The sequence below is a fragment of the Lentinula edodes genome, assembly GCF_021015755.1.
Source record: "Lentinula edodes strain Le(Bin) 0899 ss11 chromosome Unknown C8R40scaffold_5, whole genome shotgun sequence".
Taxonomy (NCBI): Eukaryota; Fungi; Basidiomycota; class Agaricomycetes; order Agaricales; family Omphalotaceae; genus Lentinula; species Lentinula edodes.
Genome location: NW_025764311.1, coordinates 1,104,909 through 1,129,636, shown reverse-complemented (window position 1 = coordinate 1,129,636; position 24,728 = coordinate 1,104,909). Strand labels below are relative to the sequence as shown.

The following is a 24,728-nucleotide window of genomic DNA, read 5'->3' as shown; positions in this document are numbered from 1 at the left end:
AGTAAGCATTAAACCAATCTCAAACTTGAGAGAGGTGTTACTACTTGTTCAGAAAATTCCTAATTCACCCAAAAGCTGTTATCCATGTACAGTGTTGAAACACTGAAGGATGAAAAGTGGATAAAGTCCAGATAATTGTTGAGCTGAATCCTTGTGAAGACCTGAATCTATGGGATGTAACTCAAAAGTGATCCAAACTTGGGAGAGATTTGGTGAGTCAGATGAAAATTCCTGTATAGGCAGGGCCTAAGGATATGAATCTGAGAGATGGTGCAGAGCATAGAAAACTCCACTGAAAATCCTTGTATAGGTGGGACCTAAAGGATGTAGCCAGATATGGATTCTTGCACAGGTGGGACCTGGGGAATAAATCCTAAGGCAAAACTAGATAAAACTCTCTATATGGATGGAGCTAAAGATGTAGATCTGAGAGCTGTACACCTGTAAACCAAATTGTGACAATATTTGGAGAGGTGAGCTCAATGTTGATGATGTGAATCACAGAGACTAAAGGGTGGAAATCCTTGTGTAGGTAAAACCTAAAGGATGTGGCCTGCACAGGTAAGACCTGATAGCTATAAACTGAAGGTGAAAATCCTTATATAGCTGAAGCCAGGAGGATGGGAACCAGCAGTGAAAAGGAGATTTGAAACTAAAGGTGAAGATCCTTGTATAGGCAAGGAAAGCCTAAAGGATGTGAACCTAAGGCCTAGAGCTGAAGATTCTTGTACAGGTGGGACCTGAAGAATATAACTCCAAGGTGAAGATCCTTGTATAGGCAGAACCCAAGGGATCTGAACCCAAGATTAAATGGAGGATTTGAAAGTGAAGCCAAAGTGTGACTGAGTGAAATCCTTGTACAGGCAGGGCCTGAAGGATAGGGACCAGGAAGATAGGGACCAAAAAGAGGATCCTTGTACAAGCAAGGCTTGAAGGATTTACAGGAGTGGAATGTCTTGAACAATAGCTGAGAGTGAGGAAATAGTCTGAATTTTTATAGCAGTAAGTGATTTTAAAAAATAAAGAAATCATGAAAATGACACTTAGCAGATTAAATTTCTGTGAGACCACTATGTGGAGTATCTGACCATAAGGGATTGAAAGGATAGTGATGATTGGTTGCAGTCTTTGTTCCAAGTTGACTGAAGCTATACAAATATTGGATGATAGCTGAGAAACTGGAACAGAATGGACAGAAGTGCTAGGTTGGAATCCTTGTTTAGGGCAGGTCCTAAAGGATGTAAACCAGGAGATGGCAGAATATTAATGGTTTAAAGGATTGGTTGAGATCCTTGTCCAGGAGCATATTGAAGCCTGAAGGATATAATAAACCAATTGCTGATCATCATAAGATGAAGAAATGAGATCCCTGTGCAGTATAAAACTGAGGGATAGGTTGAAGGATTAATGTGTAGTTGACTCCTTGTACAGAAACAAAGCCTGAAGGAAATGGATAAGCCCAAGTGTAAAACTTGTGTGGCTAAGGAAAGGATAGTTTGTAGATGAGGAGAGGATTTTGGATCCAAAACTCCAAAGCCTTTTAAAGAGGCAAACTTGAAGTGAGGTGATTGACTGAAGTGAAAGATTCACTGAAGTGAACATTGGAAGCTAAATAAATAGCTCAGATTTGGTGCCCAATATCCTGAGACAATGTGAAGTATGGGCAGTAGCTCTTCCTTTTGATTACAAACTGCTTCAGGAAATGGATTAGATCCAATATCTGAAGAGAATGCAGAGGACTAAACAATCACTGACAAGTGAAAGTTCAAGGGTCCAGACCACCACTGGTGAGAAAAATGACCAGGCCACTATTGGCAAGAGAAAATCTATAGCAGAAGTTTCAGCTTCACTGTAGCTATATAGACAATGAGCTGAAGTGAAGGATTGGTGTTAAAATGTGAAGGAGATCCAAGTTGAGCAGAAAAAGCTCTTGAAAAGCCTCCTGAAGAAGGTGAACAAGATCAGGAACTAATCCTGAAATCAGCTGAGAAGCCAATGGTTGAATACATCAGGAGCTGAATTATTGATAATCAACTTGACAGAGGAGTTGAAGGATAGCAGCAGGAAGCCAAGTAGAAGGCTAAGAGAGAAGGATATAGATAGATAGGGCTGGATATATCCTGAATCAACATAGAGCAGCTTGGATATGAGAGTGTTGGAGAGCCAAGGAGACTGAGGGTGATGAGGAATTAGACAAGCATGATGGATAAATCTGAGGAAATTCTGAGTCCTAGCTGAATAAGCTGGATAAGACAGAATATCTCCTGAATTTACAAATGCTGCAGTCTCAACCCTACAGACTGATGAGGCTGAATTATGCCCAAATAAAATGAAATGAGTAACAGATTAACTTGTTCAACTCTCAATTATGGAAGCTTATTTGACCTGCAGAGATTCAGATACCAGGTAAATCAGGCTAGATAGAAGAAGCCCATGTAGCAGGAATAGGCCTAGATGAGAGGCTGAAGAACACCCAAGAGGTGCTGAAGATAATGAGGAGTCAGCCTTGGATGTGAGAAGCTGTAGAAAGCCAAAGGAGGTTCAGAGAGATAAAGAGTTTCTCCAAAGCAATCAGGCATGGAGTGGCCTAAATGGCTGAATATGGCTCTTGAATCATAGCAGATCACCCTGGATAAGGAGTTGAAAGAAATCAAGAAGAAGCTAAAGGTGCTGATAAGATAAATCAGGAATCTCAGCTGATTAGGCTGGATAAGGGCAGGCAGGATATAGAGCAAGGAAAACTTGAGTGAAGAACAAGGTAAAGTGATCCAAATAGCTCCTAGATCATGGGGGATCAGCCTGGATGAGAAGATAGAGGATAACCAGTGGAAAATAGTGATTTTGAAGAGGTAAACAGGCCTCAAAAAAGTCTCAGATCACAGCTGATCAGACTGATTGAGTGACAAAGAGGAGCCTGGAGATGAAGGCAGAGATGAAGTGGCCTAGGTAGGTCCTGGGTGAGGTGCTACAAGACACCAAGAGGAAGATGGAGGATTTGATGAGTGAAAGGAGCCTCAGGAAGTCCTAGATCTCAACTGATCAGGCTGGATAAGGCACATGAAGGAGGCTGAGAGCAAAGAAGGGATAAGGTAAGTCCTGGATCTCAACAGATCAGCCTGGATAAGAGGCTACAGTGTAGCAGGAGGAGGATAGAGGTGTAGGTGAAGGATATAAACCTTAGGAAGTCCTGGATCACAGCTGATCAAGCTGGATATGGGCCAGGAAGGTGTCTGAAATGAGTGAGGAGATGAACTGGCCTGAATAGGGCCTGGATCATTACAGATCAGGCTGGATGAGAGGCTGGAGAACATCAGGAGGAAGATGAAGGTGTTCATGAGGGAGATAAGCCTCAGGAGGTCCTAGATCACAGCTGATCAAGCTGGATAAGAGAGAAGAAGGAGTCTGGGATGGAAAAACAGGTTGAGTGACCTGAGTAGGCCTTGGATCATGACAGATCAGGCTGGATAAGAGGTTGGAGGACACCAGGAGGAGGATAAAGGTGTTGATGAGGGAGATAAGCCTCAGGAAGTCCTAGATCACAGCTGATCAGGCTGGATAAGGCATGGGTGGCAATGAGGAGCTTGGGAAAGAGATTCCCAAGGTTTCTGAGGGTATCAGGGAAGTGAGAGAGCTGGGATCTGAAGATCAGAGTGAAGGAGGTCCAGGGAAAGGTTGAGATGAAGATGTGCTATGGAATAGCAAGGAGATTGACCAAAAAAGGACCAGATCAACCTAGATCTGCCCAAACATCAGTTGAAAACCATGTAAAACACCCATAAAAGATATCATAGACACACTGAGAACCCAGACCTCTAATCTATACACAAAAGACAAGGAAAAATGATGTTGAAGCTGTCAGAGCTATGGTCAGGTCCTTGAATCTGAGGCTAGGCCTGTACAGATGAAAGGAGGACCTGGAGGGTGATGTTGAAGCTATCAGAGCTGTGGAAGAAAGCCAGTGTTCTCACCCAAATCACCAAAGTGGCAGGAGATGGTGGTGGTAAGAGAGAAAGGAAGAGCTGATGGGATCACATGATTCTGACCTTTTTCACACAGGCCTCTGCTCAGAAACTCTGGCACCTGACTGAAACAGAACACATGATCAACACATCACCTGATCCAACTGGCCCCATGTGAGGTGCTACCTGTACACATCTGAGGACAGAAGTGAGGTGTGACCTGTACACATGTTGAGAAGTGAGGTCTGGCCTGTATACAACTGAAGAAGTGAGGTGGAAACACCTGTACACAACTGAAGAGGTGAGGAACACAGCCTGTACACTTCTGTAAAAAATCAGGTGGAACCTGTACACATCTGAGGGTGAGACCCTGTACAGAAGTGAGGTAAAACCTGGAGAGAGATAAATCTGTACACAGCTGAAAAGTGAGGTTGTGGAGAAACCTGTACACATTTTCAGAAGTGAGGAATATCTGTAGAGTTTTTGGTGAGAGGCAGCAACTGAATATTTATGTACCTGTCAGAAGTGAGGAGGAGGCCTCCTGTACACTTCCAAGGTACTGAATGAAAGATTCAGTTGCTGGTGGGGATCTGTTGGTTTGCAGAGGCCTCCAGAAACGCTCCCTACCCTTGGAATCCGCCTTCATGTCGAACCAGCTAGGTGTTGCCAGTCTCTGAGAGCAGCCTGGCGCTTTGGGGAGGAGAGGAATGAGGTGATGTCTGCTACAAGACCCTGGATAGACTCAGAAGAGAGTGAGATGGATCCCTTGACAATATCTACCCAGAATCCAATGATCTTTAGAGTGACTCCATGCTCCTGTTTCTTGTCTTCATAAGGACACAAGATCATATCCCAGAATACAAGGAGCTGGACCTGTCTCTTAGGGCGGAGTTGATCATGGAACAGTAACAGATTCCTCTTAAAATCCCAGCCATAGAAATCATCCATATAAACATGGAGACCAATGATCCCAAGCTTCTCAGAGCCAAACCAGCACATTAGAGATGAGAGGCTGCACCAGCAGCGGGGTGAAGTCCTGGTTCCAAACACCAAACGTCGGACTATGTGATATCTACCATCAACCTCCACAACTTGACATAACTGCCAGAGGGGATGACCAGGGAGGTTGAGGAAGGCTTTAGAGACATCACTTTTGAAGAGAATGAGTTCTTCATCAGGATGCTCTTTCAAGATATCATTAAGTACTTGACAAAAGGTGTGCATATCATCATACTTGACTTTTCCCTCTGCTTTAGGGATGTTGTCATTAAGGCCAGAGCCAGTATGGTCCATAACAACTCGAGGTTTTCCTTTCTGCCAGACCACAAACATGGGAGAAACTTTCATCCCAGGTAAAAGTACAAAATCTTCAGGTAGAGCTTCAGACCATCTCCCAGCTGCAACTTCCTGATCTCTGTGAGCTCTCAGTGCAGCAAAGTCTTGAGGCTCAGAGACATAGTTATCCAGTTTCTGCTTAGACTCAACTTCCCACTCTGCCTCATAGAAAGGCCAGAAACCCTCTCTCAAGGAGCGCATCACAGAGGCTACAAATGGCTGATTGGGATGGGAAGCAAGGAGATTCTCCAATCTGTCAACATTGAAAGGAGTCTCAACTTTGATGTATGGAGCCATAGCTTTGAGAGTGGATTGAATCTGAGGATTGTTCAAGAGATGTTCAGGAGGTGAAGGAAGTGGAGGTGCAGTGTAGGTAGACTGTATACTGGGAGGGATGATTTCTGAAGAACTAGATGAAGTAGACCATAAATAACGACGCCTAAACCGGGGTATAGAGTTGCTAGAACCGGAGTTTGACTCTGGAGCAGCTCTCTTAGTACCAGCTAATGATCTAGGCCCTGCCAGAGCGGTTTTTACCCTCTGATCTACTGTGCTTAAGCTTCTCATAGCAGGATTGGGAGTCAACTGCTTTGTGGGGCTCTCCACAGACACTACAGAAGCCATGCTTGCGGCGATTTGGACATGGGGAAGTGCATTTCCCCTCATTCCAAAGGATACAAGGAGTATCCTGACGCTTTGAAGCAGTAGAAGTGCTAGGAGAGGAGCTGGGACGTTTTCTAGCACTGAGAAGTTCCTTAAGCAACAGGAGTCTGAAGTTCTCTGCATTTCCAAGGTCAAAGGGAGTGTTAGAAGCTTTCTGGCGCGCCTCCCTGTCCACTCTAAAGGCAATAGAGGGATCTGATGGAGCAGCTCTGAAAAACTCCATAATAGATGCCTTGTATGCAGAAAGCTCACTCTGACGATGGGGATAGATCTTAAGCACTGGGGCAAGCCAGGCATCAAAAACTCGGAGCCACTGTGCTTCAGATGTGACAGGGAGAGAACGGATTGAGTGCTCCTTCTTGACCAGTTTGTACTCTGAGCCAAAGGTAGTGCTATCATCAAAGATACTAGTGTAACTAGTGATGGAAGCATGGATCTTTTCAAAGTCCACATACCTATCCTTGACAATGAGTTTGAGCAAGGACTGAGGTAGGGGATCAGTGAATGGCTGGGCAGAGAGTAAACTAACTGTGGTGTCAACATGACTGTCCACAGTGAAGAGCATCCGCAATTTCCAAGTCTCAGAAACAGTGGGAGAGAGGATATCTGAGGAAGTGAGGGCAGAGAGATGAGGAGCTGCCTCCAGAAGACTGGGAGGGAGTCCAGAGGATGTACCAGGAGAGGAGGAACTCTGAGTTTGACCAACAAGTTTGAGAAGAGCTTGTTGCAAAGAGTTGCTTCTGTCCTGATGAGCATCCTGCTCCATCTGATCTGCTTCAGCTTCAGCAGCAGCAAGCTGGAGTGCATTCTCAGCAAGCTCTCTCTCCATGAGGGCCCAAGCAGCCTCATTAACAGCTTTCTCAGTTGACACAAGTGGTCCATCACTAATTCTACTCTTAGAGGCAGCAGCAGCAGCAACCCTGGCAGCTTTGGCAGCTGCAACTCTCTCCCTAGAGGCTCTGAGATGATCCCTTTGGATCTCCTGAATTTGGCCAATGAAGTCTCTGACAACAGTGGGATCATCAGTGAGGGATCTAAGGGCTCTGAAAGCATCATTGGGAGAGAGTTCATTGTTCCTGTACTGCTCAACAACCTGTCCAAGGGCCTCAGCAGTGAGGCGGACCTGTTCCAGGGCATCAGGAGGCGTGGGAGCGGCGGAAATGCGATCCTGTAAAGGTATTTGATGGGATGAGTGATGGGAATGAGTAGAAAGTGCAATGGAAGCTTCTCTGTGCTCAGATCCTGTGACTTGGGGGGCAGTACCAGCTTCTGGGATGACTTGTAGGCGCTCCTGAAGGGTTCTAGGCCTGATCCGGACAGATCGGAGTTCAGGGGAGGGTCTAGAAGCGATGTAGGAGGTAGATTGAGCAGGCTGGGCACGACCTTTACCCTTATCAAGGGAGATCTGAGTTGAGGAAGTGGATGGAAGTGTTTGGGACCGCTGTAAGGGCTTATCAGAAGCGATCTGAGCCTTATCAAGGGCGATCTGAGGTGCTGAGGGCGAGATATCATAACTAGCAAGAGGATCTGGTGATGTGGAGCGCTCTGGAGCCATGAAAAGATGATATTGAAGATGTGCTGTGAAGGAGCAAGGGAAAATGACAAGAAAAAAGCGCAGATCAAGCTAGATCTGCTCAGATAACAGTCAGTACCTAGTAGAATGAAAGATCAGAGGTGATCTGCGCACTGAGAGCCCTGATATCCGAAGATCTGACAATCTGGAGGTGATATGAAGCAGTAGATGTGGTCAGATCTGTATGGATGTGTTGTGAGCTCTGTACAGTGGAGAGATCAGTGATAGTGGCGGAGCCATACCAGAAAATCCGTAATCTGAGACTCTAGAACGAAGCCTGTGGTCTGTACAGATGTAGGAGAGGCTGGTGGGGTGATGTTAGAGCTATCAGAGCTGTGGGGAGTGTGCAGATGTCCTACCCAAATCCGAAGATGGTGGGGGAAAGGAAGGAAGAAGGACAGAGTCAGATGACACTCCTGATCAAGCTAATCACAGGCCTCTGCTCGGAACTCCGGCACCTGTGATTGCCAGAAGTGCCCCATGACCTGCCTTGATCATCTGACAACAAGTTACCAAAACTTCGGAATTGCAAAGTCGAAGTTGGTGTGTAAAAGTACACACTGCCGGAGCAGTAGTAAAGATAATGACAAACGGATTGCATAGCGTTGTTCCTGACGTGTTCCTGCTGTAGTCCACCCACGCACGCGTGTATATAGCGCGAGGACGACGAGCTATAAATAAAACAAACTCGAAGCTCCAGAATAAAAAGTTGAGCATTCTCAAGAAAAAGTGTTCATAGTGTGAGATCTGATCAAGATATGAACAAGGTGATTGTTGGAGGTGATTGGGGGAGTGGTAATCGAGATATTAGCAGGTGGTAGTGATGGTAGGACAAGTGGAACAACAGCAATTAGATGTATTCATGTGCACTATTGAAGTGATGAACACAGATCTAATTGCTGTGGTGTATCTGTTGTTTGCAGAGGCCTCCAGAAACGCTCCCTACCCTTGGAATCCGCCTTCATGTCGAGCATTGACATTCTCTGCACTGAGCTGGGTGGCATACTGTTTGGGTTAGCTGAAGGGCGCTCCAGTGTGTTTCAACTTCAACAAGTGCAGTCTCCTTCAACAAAAAATGACCAGGCCACTATTGGCAAGAGAAAATCTATAGCAGAAGTTTCAGCTTCACTGTAGCTATATAGACAATGAGCTGAAGTGAAGGATTGGTGTTAAGATGTGTGAAGGAGATCCAAGTTGAGCAGAAAAAGCTCTTGAGAAGCCTCCTGGAGAAGGTGAACAAGATCAGGAACTAATCCTGAAATCAGCTGAGAAGCCAATGGTTGAATACATCAGGAGCTGAATTATGAATAATCAACTTGACAGAGGAGTTGAAGGGTAGCAGCAGGAAGCCAAGGAGAAGGCTGAGAGAGAAGGATATAGACAGATAGGGCTGGATATATCCTAAATCAACATAGAGCAGCTTGGATATGGAAGTAGTGGAGAGCCAAGGAGATTGAGGGTGATGAGGAATTAGACAAGCATGATGGATAAATCTGAGGAAATTCTGAGTCCTAGCTGGATAAGCTGGATAAGACAGAATATCTCCTGAGTTTACAAATGCTGCAGTCTCAACCCTTCAGACTGATTAGGCTGAATTATATCCAAATATAATGAATGAGTGACAGATTGACTTGTTTAACTCTCAATTATGGATGCTTGTGAGATTGACCTGCAGAGACTCAAATACCAGCTGGATCAAGTTAGATAGAAGAAGCCCATATAGCAGGAATAGGCCTAAATGAGAAGCTGGAGGACAGCCAAGAGGTGCTGAAGATAATCAGGAGTCAGCCTGGATGAGATAGGCTACAGGAAAGCCAAAGGAAGTTCAGAGAGATTATTAGGCAGAAGTCTCTCCAAGGCAATAAGGCATGAAGTGGCCTAAATGGCTCTTGAATCATAGCAAATCACCCTGCATAAAGAGTTGAAAGAAAGCAGGAGGAAGCTGAAGATGCTTAGAAGGTAAATCAGGAATCTCAGCTAATCAGGCTGGATAAGGGCAGGATGTAGAGCAAGGAAAACTTGAGGTAAAGTGATCCAAATAGCTTCCATCATGAGGAATCAGCCTGGATGAGATGATACAGGATACCCAGTGGAGAATGGTAATCCTGAAAGAAGTAAATGGGCCTCAAAAAGTCTCTGATAACAGCTAAATGGGCTGAATAGGAGACAGGGAGGAGCCTGAGATGAAGGCAGAGGTAAAGTGGCCCAGGTAGGTCCTGGGTGAGGTGCTACAGGATATCCAGAGGAAGATGGAGGATTTGATAAGTGAAAGGAGCCTCAGGAAGTCCTAGATCTCAACTGATCAGGCTGGATGAGGCACATGAAGGAGGTTGAGAGAAAGGAAGGCATAAATGGCCTGATTGGGCTCTGGATCATAGCAGATCAGGCTGGAGAAGAGGCTGGAGAATACCAAGAGGAAGATATTGATATTGATGAAGGAGATAGGCCTCAGGAAGTTCTAGATCACAGCTGATCAAGCTGGAAGAGCCAAGAAGGCTCCTGAGATGAGTGAGGAGATAGAGTAGCCTGAGCAGGGCCTGGATCATGATAGATCAGGCTGGATAAGAGGCTGAAGGATGCCAGGAGGAGGATGAAGGTGCTGATGAGGGAGATAAGCCTCAGGAGGTCCTAGATCACAGCTGATCAAGTTGGATAAGAGGGAGGAAGGTGTCTGAGATGAGTGAGGAGATGAAGTGCCCTGAATAGGGCCTGGATCATCACAGATCAGGCTGGATAAGAGGTTGGAGGACATCAGGAGGAGGATAGAGGTGCTGATGAGGGAGATAAGCCTCAGGAAGTCCTAGATCACAGCTGATCAGGCTGGATAAGGCATGGATGGCAATGAGGAGCTTAGGAAAGAGATTCCCAAGGTTTCTGAGGGTATCAGGCAAGTGAGAGAGCTGGGATCTGAAGATCAGAGTGAAGGAGGTCCAGGGAAAGGTTGAGATGAAGATGTGCTATGGAATAGCAAGGAGAATGACCAAAAAATGACCAGATCAACCTAGATCTGCCCAAACATCAGTTGAAAACCATGTAAAACACCCATAAAAGATATCATAGACACACTGAGAACCCAGACCTCTAATCTATACACAAAAGACAAGGAAAAATGATGTTGAAGCTGTCAGAGCTATGGCAGTTCCTTGAATCTGAGGCTAGGCCTGTACAGATGAAAGGAGGACCTGGAGGATGATGTTGAAGCTATCAGAGCTGTGGAAGAAAGCCAGTGTTCTCACCCAAATCACCAAAGTGGCAGGAGATGGTGGTGGTAAGAGAGAAAGGAAGAGCTGATGGGATCACATGATTCTGACCTTTTTCACACAGGCCTCTGCTCAGAAACTCTGGCACCTGACTGAAACAGAACACATGATCAACACATCACCTGATCCAACTGGCCCCATGTGAGGTGCTACCTGTACACATCTGAGGACAGAAGTGAGGTGTGACCTGTACACATGTTGAGAAGTGAGGTCTGGCCTGTACACAACTGAAGAAGTGAGGTGGAAACACCTGTACACAACTGAAGAGGTGAGGAACACAGCCTGTACACTTCTGTAAAAAATCAGGTGGAACCTGTACACATCTGAGGGTGAGACCCTGTACAGAAGTGAGGTAAAACCTGGAGAAAGAGAGATAAATCTGTACACAGCTGAAAAGTGAGGTTGTGGAGAAACCTGTACACATTTTCAGAAGTGAGGAATATCTGTAGAGTTTTTGGTGAGAGGCAGCAACTGAATATTTATGTACCTGTCAGAAGTGAGGAGGAGGCCTCCTGTACACTTCCAAGGTACTGGATGGAAGATTCAGTTGCTGGTGGGGATCTGTTGGTTTGCAGAGGCCTCCAGAAACGCTCCCTACCCTTGGAATCCGCCTTCATGTCGATCTCAGTGGGTCAGCCAAAGAATGGTTTGTTCGACATGAAGGCGGATTCCAAGGGTAGGGAGCGTTTCTGGAGGCCTCTGCAAACAACAGATACACCACAGCAATTAGATCTGTGTTCATCACTTCAATAGTGCACATGAATACATCTAATTGCTGTTGTTCCACTTGTCCTACCATCACTACCACCTGCTAATATCTCGATTACCACTCCCCCAATCACCTCCAACAATCACCTTGTTCATATCTTGATCAGATCTCACACTATGAACACTTTTTCTTGAGAATGCTCAACTTTTTATTCTGGAGCTTCGAGTTTGTTTTATTTATAGCTCGTCGTCCTCGCGCTATATACACGCGTGCGTGGGTGGACTACAGCAGGAACACGTCAGGAACAACGCTATGCAATCCGTTTGTCATTATCTTTACTACTGCTCCGGCAGTGTGTACTTTTACACACCAACTTCGACTTTGCAATTCCGAAGTTTTGGTAACTTGTTGTCAGATGATCAAGGCAGGTCATGGGGCACTTCTGGCAATCACAGGTGCCGGAGTTCCGAGCAGAGGCCTGTGATTAGCTTGATCAGGAGTGTCATCTGACTCTGTCCTTCTTCCTTCCTTTCCCCCACCATCTTCGGATTTGGGTAGGACATCTGCACACTCCCCACAGCTCTGATAGCTCTAACATCACCCCACCAGCCTCTCCTACATCTGTACAGACCACAGGCTTCGTTCTAGAGTCTCAGATTACGGATTTTCTGGTATGGCTCCGCCACTATCACTGATCTCTCCACTGTACAGAGCTCACAACACATCCATACAGATCTGACCACATCTACTGCTTCATATCACCTCCAGATTGTCAGATCTTCGGATATCAGGGCTCTCAGTGCGCAGATCAGTTCTGATCTTTCATTCTACTAGGTACTGACTGTTATCTGAGCAGATCTAGCTTGATCTGCGCTTTTTTCTTGTCACCCTCCCTCCCATCCCTCTCTTGTACTTGTAATTTCATTTCATTTCATTCTTACTTTGATATGTACTTGTAGTATGCTACTTACACCTTACCTCACCATGTACCTTGTAGTAGGGCGCTTCATGATCCGCAATTTAGGGGCCCTTGGGCTCAAGTTTTGGCTAAACACACCTCCCCTGAGTGAAAACTAGCATAGGCCCTGACATTCTCAATCCAGATCTCGACTTGCTGCCAGCATGGACGTCCTCCTTCAAAGCTCTGGTGAAGGAGCTTCAGGACAATTTCGGCGTTTACGACACCCAAGGCGAGGCCGAAGATTCTCTTGGTAACCTGAAGATGAAGGAAACCAAAAACATCCAGAAATACAACATCCGGTTCAACACCCTGGCTGCTAGTACCAACTGGGACTTTGCTGCCCTGAAATGGGCTTATAGACGAATGGCGCGCTTGCCTGAGCCGGCAATGCTCGCCGACTATTGTCTTGACAAGAGGTTCTTTGAATTGACTGTTAGGATTCAATCCTGACACCCTAATGAGGTGTAAATGGTATTATGCAAAATTCCATCAACCAAGGCAAAAGAAGATAGTAAGTCCTTAAGAAGTGTTGATTGGATGGCCACTGTTACCATATGTAAAGTCCTCATTAGTTGAACCAAGGTCGGATAGCTCAGTTGGTTAGAGCATCTGGAATATAACCAGAAGGTCCTGGGTTCAATCCCCATTCTGGTCACTTTGTTTTCAGTCATGACTTTAACACGCTTATCATCTAGTCAGAATAGCAGAAGGTGACGAATGGAAAACCACCTTTCGGACCCGCTACGGCTCTTACGAATGGAAGGTTATGCCATTCGGCCTTACGAACGCACCTGCTGCTTTCCAATGCTTTGTTAATGACATTTTCTCTGACATGCTAGATGTTTGTGTCATCATCTACCTCGACAACATTCTGATCTACTCCGACACACCAGAGGAACACCAAGAACATGTCAAGGAAGTTCTTTGGTGCTTACGGAAACATCGGCTTTACGCCAATCCTGACAAATGCGAGTTCAATATGGATACTGTTGAGTACTTGGGTTACATTCTTTCTCCTGACAGATTGACCATGTCCAACGAGAAAGTACAGACCATTCTGGAATGGCCTGTTCCTAGGAAGGTTAAGGACATTCAGTCCTTTTTGGGTTTTGCAAACTTCTATTGTCATTTTATTTATAATTATAGTGATATCGTTGTGCCAATGACTCCGCTTACCCGGAAGGGTGCTCCCTGGATCTGGGACAACGACTGTCAAGAGGCTTTTGAAAACCTCAAGATTGCTTTCACTTCTGCGCCTATTCTTGCTCACTGGGAACCCAATCGTCCTATCATCGTGGAAACCAATGCTTCTGATTATGCCATTGCGGCGATCCTCTCCATCCCGACTGTTGACGGTGAAATTCATCCTTTAGCTTTCCTTTCCAGAACTCTTCACACGACACACACGACAGAGAGCTCCTTGCCATCTTCGAAGCTTTTAAAGCTTGGCACCATTATCTGGAAGGTTCCGGCGATCCGGTGGACGTCATCACCGATCACAAAAATCTTGAGTATTTTTCTACTACCAAGATTCTCACCTGTCGACAGGTCCGTTGGTCAGAGTATCTCCATCAATTTAACATGGTAATCTGCTTCTGACCGGGAAAGCTCGGCAAAAAACCCGATTCGATAACTAGACGCTGGGACGTCTATCCCAAAGAGGGGGATATTGGCTACGCGCAAGTCAACTCTCACAAATTCCGACCTATCTTCTCTTTGAGCTACCTTCTTAGAAGGCCCGATGCTCCGAGCCTCTATCATTATGGATATCGAAGCTCTGCATCAAGCTATCATTCTCGCTCTTCTGAAGGACCTGAGCTCCGTTGTTGGCTTGGAACTTGCTAAAGATCCTTCCAATGAACGTTGGAGCTTAGGTAGTGATGGGTTATTACGCCTTGATGACCGTATTTATGTTCCGAATCACGGCAATCTTTGCCTTCAAGTTCTCTGCTACTTTCACGATCATCCACTCTCAGGCCATTTTGGCCAGAACCGAACTCTAGAGGCAGTACGTCGTCAATACACCTGGCCCAAGGTCAGAGACTTTGTTTGTGACTACGTTACTTCCTGCACAACTTGTGCTCGCAATAAGCCTCGGCGCCATCGGCCTTACGGCTTGTTGAAACCTTTGCCGGTTCTGGTCCAACCAATTGTCTGAAAAATATCTTGGTCCTTTCAAGGTCATCAGTCGACCTGGTACTTTGTCTTACAAGCTCAAGCTCCTGGACTATCTTCACCGGATTCACCCGGTCTTCCATGTCTCACAGCTGGAGCCAATTACGCCGAACCCGTTCCCGAATTGTACTCAATCTCCTCCACCTCCAATTGAAGTTGATGGTGAAGAGGAATACAATGTTGCTGAAATCCTTGACTCCAAGCTGGACAGGAGGTATAAATGTTGTCCTCTACGTTATTACATTCGGTGGGCCGGTTACGAAGGTACCGACAATGAATTTTCTTGGGTTGCTGCTGATGAATTACATGCTGATGAATTGGTACCCGCCTTCCAAGCTCAATACCCGTTAAAGCCTGGACCTTGATCACAAAAAATCATTTTATTCATTTTTTACCGAGTCCGCCGTGCTCCGCCAAAGTTTTACTTTGTGCGTTTAGAGGGTAAACACGATGATAGCAAATTGAGTGTTTACTCCTCTCTCTTAATTACTTATTTTGTTCTTTAATCAAATGTCTCACTTGATTTTATTCACACTTAGGCTACTTCAAACTAATTATTTCTTACACCGCTTCACGGCCCATTCGCTTTCCGAATTCAAAAACATGATAACATTTCTTTACAAAAATGCAAACAAAAAAATTATATGTAGGAAGAGGCAAGAAGGCAGGAAGATTACAAGAAGAGGCCGAAGGGCCGATGTCCGATGTCCGTTTACTGTACTACTCTACTACCTCCTTCTCCTTTCCTTTCTCAGAGGCCGCCGTCTTTGCCTTTGTCGGTGCCGGCACCTTTCCTTCTTCCTCTGCCTCCATTCCTCCTCCTTCTCCCTCTACTTCTCCTTCTCCATCTTCCTCCATTCCCTTCTCAACTTTCTTCTCCTCCTTATCCTCTTCTTCTTCATCACTTTCCTCCACAACCCTCCACCGCTTGGTACTCCACCTTGACGGTCCCACCGTTGCTGATCCTTCACCCATACCCATCATGGCCATCCTCGTCTCCATGGCTATCAAGCGGGCATGGTCGTCTTCCTGTCTCCTCAATAATTGGCGGAGGTACTGGTGAGTCTTTGAGTTTGCCTCCCGTAGCGCCCGGAGGTCGGCGAGACTCTGCGCCATTTGACTCTCCATGATGGCAATGTGCTCGCCAGAGCCGCCTTCCCGTGGCTTCGAAGTTGTGGGGTGTCCCAAGTACGAACTGTAAGACCTGGGTCAGAATAGGTCTTAGGGTAGGTTTTGGTATAAGGAGTTTATGTTTGTAGCGTGCTAGGAGCAGGCTGGAGCTCAAAGGGAGCTATGGAAACTGCGACCGAGGACAGGAATGACCTAGTAGTAGCTGGGATACAGAGATATGACCCTTGGAGGGGTTCCTGTAAGGTCCAGGGAGGTCCCTAAGGCGCAGGTAGGGGAGGTAGAGGTACGGAACCTAGTAGCATTGCATAGAAGGAGTTGTACCTGCTAGAACGTCAACATAAGATCAAATAGGTCGTAGAGAGATTGTGTGAGGCCTGGCACAAAAGGCCTGCTCTCGTCCTATCTGGACTGGGCCTAAGCAAGCAGGACAGCTGCCTAGGCCGTACAAGGGGAGGTGGGATAAGTGCCGCTACTGGTGTAGGGAGCCTGACCAGTGGTGGTTGCGGAGCTTGGGTGGACCTAGCCAAAGGTCCTGGAGTGGGGGAAGGAGGTGTAGTTGGTGAGGATGGAGGTGGTTGGGGGTGTGGAGCCTCGACGTAGACTGTAAGTCGTAGGAGAGGCTCAGGAAGTTGAGAGAGGTGTTTAGAGAGGTGAGACAGAGAAGAGAAACAGAGTTGAGTGAAACAGAGGTGAAGGAAACAGAGTTGAGGGAAACAGATAAAGAGGAAATGTATGACAGGTGAGACGTGTCAGGCCCTGTTAGCAAGTACAAGTAGACTGTACTAACAGGGACCAAGCCAGGTTGGAAGAGTTTCCAGATAAGATTTGACAATAACACGCTGGGAAGCTCCAAGGGGAGTCCCCAGCCTATATACTATACATGTGACAGCCATGTGGCATATTACATAATGGTAAAAGCGGACAAGGGGAGCTCTGGGTATACAGTGGGGAGATATAGGAAGGTAGTAAGGAGGAATATGATAGGTAAGGAAGCAAAATCAGGCAAGGCATGACAGGGTATGTGTAGCGAGAAAGAACAATAAGAGAGAGATTACAATAAAGGGCAGATCTTCAGAATACCGTGCGGCGGAATGGAGGCCCGAGGCATGGACTTGACAGATTTCAAACACACTTATCATTTATATTTGTTGTGAACAATATTCTGCAGTGCCATGAAACATCATTTAATGCAAAATTAGCTGTGAAAAAATCCTGGTTCCCTTGTGTTTAGAGCCTCCTTGGCAAGATATCCAATACAACTGTAGCTGAGTATACTGAGAAGCTGAAAAAAAACCCATTTGCACATGCAGAAACAGAAGGAGAGAAAGCTGCTACTCAATTAATGAAATATGTCAGTTACATTGATGATCATATTCCAGGTTCTATGTCTGAGGTTCAAGATTTGCGAGAAGAAATGTTCTCTCTTGTTCATACCAATGGGATCCCACATATCTTCTTGACTTTGAATCCTAGTGATACAAATAACCCAATTGCACAAGTGCTTGCTGGACGTGACATTGATCTTGACAGATTTTTCCATGATTTGAAACCTGGTTCAGAGAATATTGAATGTACAACTTCTGTAGCACAAAATCCAGTAGCTGGTGCCCAATTTTTCCATATTACAGTTCAGAATCTACTAAATATACTATTAGGCCTTAAAAGAGCAAACCAAAAAGGCATATTTGGTGAAGTTTCAGTATATTATGGTGTTGTTGAAGCTCAAGGTCGTGGATCACTCCACATTCATTCACTTCTCTGGCTAGAAAAAGGACTTTCTCCAAAGGATATAAAGCAAAAATGTGATTCTGATCCTGTCTGGTTGAGAAAGCTCTTGCAGTGGTATGATGATGTTTTTTCATAGAACCTGCCAAAAAATACACATATATATGTGCAAGAAGAGGGAATGTATAAACAACAACCTGTAATGAGCCGGCCTTTAAATCCATATGAAAATTATTTTTGGACCAAGTTCAACCAGGATCTTAGGGATATACTTGAAAATACTGGTATGATACATGAGCATACAGGAACTTGTTACAAACACTTGCCAGTTAATGTCAAAACACTTCGTGATGATGATAAGGACTGCCGTTTCCAACTCCCCCGAGATACTGTCAAAGAAACCCATTTTGATGAAGATGGTGATTTAGTTCTTCGATGCAATAATGGATTTGTCAATGGACACAATCCAATTATTGTAGCTACTCAACGTTGCAACATGGACTCAAAACCAATTGGATCTGGTACTGTGGCAATGGCAATGTTTCAATATTTTGGAAATTACATAGTCAAATTTTCAATGGATATTGCCTTTGTATTTTCAGCTCTTTGTGCTGCAATTAAAATCCTATCTGAACATCCACCAATGGATATTGATGGGAATCTTGATGAATCTGAACATAGCCGTCAATTCTTAATCAAAACTGTCAATAAGTTGATTGCAAAACGTGAGTTAAGTAGCCAACAGGCTGCAAGTATGCTTATTGAAATCCCAAGTCATTATACAAACCGTACCTTCCCAAAGTTTTATTGGTCTGGAATACTGTGCAAAATTGCATATGCTATATTTGAAAACAATGATAATATAGCACTGGATTCTGGTGACTGTGATGGTGATTCAGAAGAGTGCAATACAACCTTGGTTGAACATAATAATGACACTGATAATACTGAGGATAGTTCTTTCATTGTTCTTACCCAGAAAAATTTATGAAGCAAAAAGAAGATTCACAAGCTTTGGCCTACAACTATCTTTTCCAAGATTTTTTTTTCCGTCCTGATGATCTTCAAGGTACATGTGTTTGGGAGCAGATGCAAGATTATTCAAAAGAGAAATTGCCAACTGTTAAGATCATGTACACCGTGTAACCGTGCCAAAGCCACAAGGTGTCTAAGTGCGGAAGACAAGTGGGACAGTAGTGAAGTTATTAACAACACCACCGTTACGCCGTTAGTCCCCGGAGATCGAGAGTATAGAGGGAGGAGCTAAGTAGCAGCCAGGTCGGAGCGGCAGTATCGCCGATGACGAGGAGCAGACCAGAGAACGTTCAAGTCCTAAGGTCGAGTAGGACGTGCTTCAAGGCGTTGAGCCTGAAGACTTAGAGAAGAGCTAAGTAGAGAAGGGAGATCTAAGTTGATAATTAAACTGAGGAACTACAGTAGCGTACAGGCAGTATTTATATCTACGGAACGGCGCAGCGGTGCGGAGCTATACAAGTAGTACCTGCAGGGTAGAGTAAAAGACAATAAGGAGAGACTAGAACAAAAGGGTATGTGTAGCGAGAAAGAACAATAAGAAGAGATTACAATAACGAGTGGATCTTCGGCATACCGAGCGGCGGAATGGAGGCCCGAGGCATGGACTTGACACCAACTTCAAAAACACAAATCAAATCATATTTGAGATTTAAGCCTGGTCATTCACAGTATTCAACACATTGTTTGAAGAAAATAGAGACCTCAGACTTAAATCGAATTCCTATCTTGAAAGGCTATCCCATTCCTCGCAATGATCGTGATGAACAAAAAGAAAAATACTATGTTGCAATGCTTACTTTGTTCAAACCATGGTCCAGTCAAGAATGACAATCAATCTTGGGAAACAGCATTTCATTTGTGGGAGTCCAGTGGAGGTTTCAAGAAATACATAAGGATTATTGAGAATATGCAATTGCTTTATGAAACAAAAGATGCTAAATTTGATTATTCCGCCATGAGAAGAAAAAGAATCATTGAGCTCACCCAAAAAGTACCCTTGTTATCTGAGCTAAATGATGATGGTAGTAATACATATGATCCAGAATGGGAGCAAGCTATGCAGGCAGAACTAGATCCAGAGGATGCAGTCAAGTCTCATGTATATATTATACCAGAAATAGCTCATGTTATTGAATCAACCCAAAATGTTGGGTTTTATCATGTTGAGGCATTATCAGACTCTATCAAAAATTGCTATGCTCACTCTTCTACTGTAGCAACTTCACAAGATAGAGATATTGCAGATGAATCAATTAAGGCTATAGCACAGGAAAAGGAAAACTTAATGAGCTCACAGGCAGAAATGGCAGAAAACAGAATGAATCACCACAACTATCAAGCTCCCTTCAATACAATTCCTTACCCATTCTGCACTGACGTACAATCTGAAATTGAGCCCCTCTTTTTACAATTCAATCCTCATTGTTCTGAATCTGACTGGAATGAGCTTAAACCATATCAACAGTTGGCAATTACTCTGATTAAACAACATGGCTTGAATACACAACAAACTCTGGCATTTCTGTTACTTGTTAATACTGTTGGCCACCAGCATGAATGTAATACACCTCTTGAACCTCTTCGACTACTAGTCACAGGTCCTGAAGGTACTGGAAAGTTATGCATTTTTCAAGTCTGGACAGACTTTCATATGGAATTACATTGTTCTGAAAAGTTTCGATTAACAGCACCAACTGGAGTAGTGGCAAGTGACATTGGAGGTTCCACAATCCACTCTGAAGCTGCCTTGCGAGTGACTCGCTCCAGAATGAAAGCAGATACAATGGGTGGACAAAAAATACGCACTGCTCTGGAAAAACATTTTGTACCTTTGAAGACACTGGTAGTAGATGAGGTCTATTTCATGGATCCTTGTGATATGAGCTTAATACTTTGAATGGACTGATAGAGGAAACTCAATTCAAAATCAAAGGAATCCATGCCTGGCATCAAATAGACAAAGTTGTGTTGAAGGAGATCGCACTTGTTGAAGTTGAAACACACTGGAGCGCCCTTCAGCTAACCCAAGCAGTATGCCACCCGACTCAGTACACAGATTGTCTATGCCTTAATACAAGACTAGTAGGTTGGACTACAAGCCTTATAGTTGCTCAGTACTCCAATAAACACTGTAGATATGACAGAAGTCAATATAGAGTGAGGATTGATTTGTATCTTTCAACTATAGTAGGAATACAGGTTTGTTTGGTCTTGTATGTACGGAAAACGCATGAGGCATGATAATGGGTGTCCACAATTGTGCGCACCTATGAAAACTAACTACAGTAACACTAAAGAAATAGCTAAGTTATGAGTTGTAAAACTAAGTAATGATGTCTGTAAGTACTTTATACACTAATTAAGTCACTACAGTGATAACTAGGAGTGATGAAGCGCTGTGTAATGTATGTAGAAAGTGTTCTATCACTACAGTATGCTCAACAGGAGTTGGAGTCAGAGTCTGATTCAGATTCATCAATAGGGATTGGCAGAGTGAATAGTTCATTGGGGGCACTCGAAGTCACTTTAAGAGGTTGTTGTTTCGGAGTAGGCTCAGGAGGAACATAGTCTTTACGAAGAGTTGGTTTATCTGGTGATTTGGATGTGTACATGTATCGTTCATCGAAGTCTGCACGTTCACTGATGATAACCTTCTTGGTGACAGGGTTCCAGAACTTCCATCCTTTAACTCCCTCAGGGTACCCAATAAACACACACTTTTCCATATGAGAACCAAGGTGTAGTCTTTTGTCCTTTTGAACAGGCACATAGGCCATGCATCCCCATACCCGAAGATTCTCCACATTCGGCTTCTTCTTATAGAAAGCTTCATAAGAAGTCACATCTGCAACAGCTGATGTTGGGCAACGGTTCAACACATAAAAAAACGCATGAGGCGTGATAATAGGTGTCCACAATTGTGCGCACCTATGAAAACTAACTAACTACAGTAACACTAAAGAAATAGCTAAGTTATGAGTTGTAAAACTAAGTAATGATGTCTGTAAGTACTTTGTACACTAAGTAAGTCACTACAGTGATAACTAGGAGTGATGAAGCGCTGTGTAATGTATGTAGAAAGTGTTCTATCACTACAGTATGCTCAACAAGTTGTTGTACTTTCTGATATCATGTGACAGAAAGGAGATGATGTTCTGATAGATGTTCTGAACCGTTTGCGTATAGGAACATTGTCAAGTCCATGCCTCGGGCCTCCACTCCGCCGCTCGGTACTCCGAAGATCTACCTTTATTGTAATCTTTCTCTTATTGTTCTTTCTCGCTACACATACCCTTTCATTCTAGTCCCTCCTTATTGTCTTTTACTTTACCCTGCAGGACTACACGTATAACTCCTAGTAGTTAGTCTGGTGCTCCGCACCGCTGCGCCGCTCCGTAGATATAAATACTGCTTGTACGCTACTGTAGTTCCTCAGTTTAATTATCGACTTAGATTCCCTTCTTAACTCTGTGCTCCTCTAAGTCTTCAGGCTCTTCGCCTTGAAGTACTCTCTACTATAACCTTGGGACTTGAACGTTCTCTGGTCTGCTCCTCGTCATCGGCGATACTGCCGCTCCGACCTGGCTGCTACTTAGCTCCTCCCTCTATACTCTCGATCTCCGGGGACTAACGGCGTAACGGCGGTGTTGTTAATAACTTCACTACTGTCCCACTCGTCTTCCGCACTTAGACACCTTGTGGCTTTGGCACGGTTACACGGTGTACATGATCTTAACAAACATGTACTGAGGCGGATAAATGCTTGTTAGATAAATATGTTCTCAGCAATGAAAACTGTCCAAGGGAAACAAAAAGTCTAATTGATGTTAGAAGATGGGTGACAGATCCTGAAAATGCTTGCCCATTGATTACATATACCAATGCTGTTAGGGATGCACATAACTATGAAACTGCAAAAGCATTTGCTCAAGTTACTGGTCAAGAATTTCATTTGTACCATTCCTATGATACACGGGGAAAGGGTAAAAACAAAAAAAACATTCAATGTGTGGCTGTTGAGTCTGCATGGAACATACCCATGAAGAAAGCAGAAGATCTGGGTGGGAAGGTGCCATATATACCTGGAATGCCTGTTTTTGGAACAAACAACATTGCAACAGAATTAGGCTTGTCAAAAGGCAGCTTAGAAACACTTGTTTCCATAACCTATGAAATCAATCAAAACAGGCACTATGCAGTATCAGCAACAGTTGATTTTCCAGCCTATAAAGGAAAAAATGCAAAGCATCCAAACCGTGTTGTGCTGAAGCCAATTTCATGTAGTTTCAAATTTTCTCTCCCAAATTCAGACAGAACTTACAGTGCAACCAGATCCCAGCTTCCATTAATTCCAGCATTTGCTTTCACATCTCATAATTCACAAGGTCGTTCTTTGAATGTTGCATGCATTGATTTTACCGGTTGTCGATCTATCCAGAGTGCATATGTTATGTTATCTCGTGTTCGATCTTTGAAGGGATTGTGTATATTGAGACCCTTTCACATTGGTAAAATCCAAAATCATATTTCAGAGGAGTTATGTCAAGAGATGAGAAGAACTCATGAACTAAGTTTGAGGACTGAAGATTTTGCAAGAGAAAGTTTGGCATGGTATTATTCAAGATTTCCCAAAATCTAATGGAATATAACATGGTGTTACTGTTCACAATCACAGAAGCACTTATTCATCAATATATATGTTTCTCCTCAACTGTTCAGCTATTATTTGTCAATCACACTCATTTAACATTGCCAAATCCACTGTTGAGGTATATTTGGAGCCTTACCATAGGCTCTGCCATGTGCCCCTTTCATCTCTGGGTTAATGGTACAACAACATAGTGTACCTTTTGACACCACTGCCACTGGACACTACAATATATACACTTCAAGTTAAAACAGCCCATGTAAAATAATTGGTTCCAAAAGTTACTTAGACACCTTCACAGGTATGTATAGCTTCTCTTATTTGAGGTGGACTATTCTTACATCAACACCCTAGTTAGTGTTACTTAAAAAGACTCATGATGGACAAATGATCAGAGTTGAGCACATGAAAACAAAGAATAATGAGAACAAGGAGAAAGAGATGGATTACTGGTACAATTTTCTATGAGACTTTTTAAATGTGAATTTTGAGTCTTTCTTTTTGCTTAGCATTGCTCTTCAAGATGGTGTCAAGTTTTTCAGCTACTCTGACATTTCCTGTCTATTGCCATTGACTATCCATCATCACTCATTACATTAACCTATTATCTACCTTGTTGTATAATCAAGGTCATTGCAAAAGTAGTGAGTTTTATATACTAATCCTTACCATGTAGCCCTGATGAAAACTTTTGTTTGCAAGACTCATATATACTGTATATGTTCAATCTCTCTTCCATAAACAATGCTTTCCTCTTCTATCAATGTCATGCTTTGGATACACTACAGCTCTGCATTGCTGCTCTACAATGGCATGGTTTTACCTCATTTAATCTACTGCATTAATGAGCAATGATTCTTCTTCTGTGAGCTTTTGACTGTCATTGCATGTGCAGGCCTACTTGTGTCCTCTCTTGTCCTTTTCACCCAAATATCATTTCTTCTTTGTTAGCATTGTACATGTCAGATGTAATAATACCATTGCATAATGCACAAGTTCGGCCCTTGCCGCTTGCGGCCTTACCCCCCCTCATATCTAGTCATATCTAGTCATTTACTATATGCGGATTCCTCAGTAATTCCTTATGTAATACTGTCATACAATTATGTATATAAACAGGTCATATCCTGTACTGGAATTCAACTCGCTTCTCTCTCAATCTTATTGCCTCTCTAAGACTACAAGCTTTGTTACCCAGGTATGGTGCTAGAGAGTGTCCCCACTATGCACCCCTTGCCTGCTCAACACCACATATGTTGGGCATTATAAATAGCCAATCAGCTTAAAGACATGCTATGCTATGTGTATGCCAAATCCAAAAGCAATCTGAGCCAATACAAGGCATTTACAAAAGAATTTTCAAACTCTGGTGGCATGATAGTACCTCTAAAGAGGTAGCGGGAATATGTAAACTAAGCCTTTTCTATTCCGATACTACTACTTTCTCACGAATATTATACATAGGCTCAGCCGCAGTGTTATAAGAACACCCCAACTTGATTTCAGGGACCGCTTACTTGTTAACCTCCTGTATGTATCAAGTAGCAAATTACC

At 43.9% G+C, this 24,728-nt stretch overlaps 1 non-coding gene across 1 annotated transcript; it reads left to right on the top strand.

The window, feature by feature from the left end:
* The first annotated feature begins 13,041 nt into the window (after window positions 1-13,041).
* On the top strand, window positions 13,042-13,115 carry C8R40DRAFT_t52. Its single transcript has one exon. It is a non-coding gene; the product is annotated as a tRNA-Ile (tRNA).
* The last annotated feature ends 11,613 nt before the right edge of the window (window positions 13,116-24,728 follow it).